Genomic DNA, 3,121 nt, shown 5'->3' with positions numbered 1-3,121 from the left:
GAGTTCGATTTCTGACCTGGGCGCCTCTCTTTATACATCTCTTGTGGAACAGTGCATGGGATCAGCTCCTTTGTGTGACTTGGCGTTTGGGGGGGGGGCGCATCTGGGTATAAATGTTCCTGCATGCTTATTTGTAATAATCAGAGTTGTAATTGTCCAGAGCAGAGGATGGTTGGTTATGCAATCTGGTTGTAGAAATTCTGCTGGAATCTAGACTGTTCCTCCTCCTGAGGGTGTCCTTTTGCTCAGCAGAGGAGCCCAGGCTGAGAGCAATGAAGACTGAAGGCAGTGGAAAGGGGCTAGTGGCTGGGTGGGACTGGAATTAGCATTTGGAGGGGTGCTCAGGAGGGAGGGGTTGGCTTCACTGAACAAGGCCTTTCTCTGCCAGGCAATGCTCTGAGGCTGGAACTGTGCAGAATGTGATTTTTGAGGTGCCCTCTACCCAGGAACTGAATTATGCTTTCAGGGTTTAGGTTCTATGACAGCAGATGCCTTCCCTTCCCACAGTACTAGTCTTTTGGGCCATCTCTTCCTGGTGGTGGTGGGGGCACTCACATTGTGCCAGATACTTAGACCAGGTCTCCTCCCAAGGCTGCCAGGAGAGGAAGCCCACAAGGTGAATGACCCCCACTGTATTCTCACTCTTAATCCCATCTCTTCCCCCAACTGGAGGAAGATAAACTTGAAAAGGAGTGGTGGCTTCTCAGTAGCATGGATCTGAGAAGGGAAATTTCTTGTAAGATCAAGGATTTGAAGAGGCCAGCAAGGGAGGAGAAGTTTCCAGCCTGCCTTGGGAAGTGTGGTTTGGAATATGAATTCTGGGGGAGAAGTTGGGGAAAGATGGGAAACCACTCATCTTTGAGGTTCTGGAAATCTCAGTCTCTGGCCAGGTAATCTAATTCCTAAAGCCTTGCCCCAAACCTTCTTTTGAGAGAGAGAGAGAAAAAAAAAAAAAAAGAAAGAAAGAAAGAGAGGAGAGAAAGGCCTGGAAGGCCCTCACTGAGGCCCTGTCCCATTCTGACTTTGGAGTTTTATATTTGGAGGCGATTCAGAAGGCCTTCCGCTGATTGGTCATTAATCCAGTGAGTTATTGTCTGCTAAACAGAGGTCACTGGGAGAGAGACATCCAATCTGTCAGGAGAGACCGTGCAGCCATTCGCTGAGGACTGGGCCAGCTCCTCTCTGGCCCGCTTCTCCATCCTGTCCCCAGCACTGTCCCTCACCCCAAGCTCTGGGAGACCTCAGCCTCTCCCTCTGCCTCTCCCTCTGCCTCCCACACCTGGCCCACCTTTGTCTCCACACTCGCTGGGGGTAGGGTTTGCCAGTCCAGGACTGAATTTTTAGATGAGGCAGGATGCCTGCTTCCCAGAGAGGGATCTTTCATCACCAAAAGGAGCCCGCCTGCCCCAGGCTCCTTCGCGGCAGCACCGCCATCCCCTCATTAGCCGGTTCCAGCGGCCTCCGTGGTCACAGAGTAGAATTTGCAGACTCTTCGCTGCCCTGTTTTTTTCTGCCTTTTCCTCTCAGGCTCACGGGCTGGGGAGAGGACACCACCCTCACGACTGGAATTGGGGGGAAGTACAGCCTGGAGTTTTCTTCTCCCACCTTAGCTCCTTTCGTTGGATGCCTGGCGGCTGCTGAGACAGGTCTACCGGAACTGCGGGCCTCCGAGGAGGCAGGGAGGCAGGGACGTACTTTCCTTCCTGTTCCCGCTGTCCCCTTTGTTCCCTCCCGCTCCAGCACATGAGAGAGCTAGCGATTGGGGATCCAAATGTCCAGAGCCGTCTTCATTAGCAATTCCCATTTTACAGCTCCAGCTCTGAACTCTATTAATATTTAAAAGGGGATGGAGATTCTTGGGTGCCTGTGCACGAACTTCACACCATTCCGCTGGGCCACAAAGTTGGGCAGGGAAGCTGAGAGTGAGTGGGACCAGGAACCCAGAGAGGGCCAGAAAGAAAAATCGCCCACTGCCTTTGTCTCCAGTGAGCCACACAGGTCAGGAGAATTTTGTCCTGTTTGAGCAGGAGGTAGGATCCTTGGCCACCTCAAGTCCGAGATCTGAAATGGGTTTTAAAAGAGCCAGCCAATTTTCCCTTATTGAGAGAATTTTCATTGGCTTTTTGATGGATTTGGGGTAGGGGGAGGAAGCAGGCATGCTTGCACCAAGGTTAGGAGGTTGGGTGGCCAGTGATTGCTCTGGGGGTTCAAAGTGCCCTTGTTCCCTGATTCTGGGTACTGGGGAGCAGTGGGTGGGGGAGTATCTTTCATGTGTATCTTTATTAATTTTTCTCGTTATTAGTGTATACTGATGTTTCTGTCTCAATCTTTCCCTCAATTCCCTGCCTTTTAAACCTCTCTCTCTCTCTCTCTCTCTCTCTCACACACACACACACACACACGCTCACACAGACTCTCACTCGCCCGACTTTCCTTCCTTGAATCCAGGAAGTCATCTTCCCATCTTCTTCTCTATCTCTATTCCGACCCTAAATTATGGTTTCTCTGTCAGGGATGATAAACTCTCCCCACCTCTTCATTTCAGTCCCCAAAGTCTTCCCTCAGATTCTCCTCATGTCCCCCCACCCCAAGTTCCTTGCCCAAACTCCTTACTACCCCACCTTTGGTCCTTTGAAGGTTGAAAAGTCCCTAGCTTGTAGCAACACCCTAAAGGAAACTCGTGCCCTCCGCCCTCTGGGTTGCCTGATCTACCATTCACCCTCCAGCTTCCCAGCCCCAATCAGGGGCATCCGTCCTGGTGGTCAGAAACCCCTGACAAGGGAAGGAAAAACACAAGAAAGAAACCAAACTGGGACCTAATCGCCTCCCAAGCATTCCACATGGGCTCTGTTCTCCAGAATCCAGTTAAGAAGCTCCCAGTACATCTCCTACCGCATTTGGGTACACATGTCCTTGGAAACTTCCTCCAGGTTTATTTTCTTGCTCCCCAGTCCTCCTTTTCACCCCTGCCTGATTGCCTGGCATAGCCAGAAGGGAACACAAGGGGTTGAGGAGGCTTTGGGAAGGGAGGAGCTGCCGCTGTTTCGCTGTTTCGGGATGGGGACAGCACTCCTGGCAACCCAGCTCAGCCCGAGGCCCGCTCGTTCTGCAACACCTCCTG

The sequence above is a fragment of the Tupaia chinensis genome, unplaced genomic scaffold (genome assembly GCF_000334495.1).
Source record: "Tupaia chinensis unplaced genomic scaffold, TupChi_1.0 Scaffold144171_1, whole genome shotgun sequence".
NCBI lineage: Eukaryota > Metazoa > Chordata > Mammalia > Scandentia > Tupaiidae > Tupaia > Tupaia belangeri.
The sequence above is the reverse complement of the archived record's forward strand: the minus strand, read 5'-3'. Positions refer to the sequence as shown.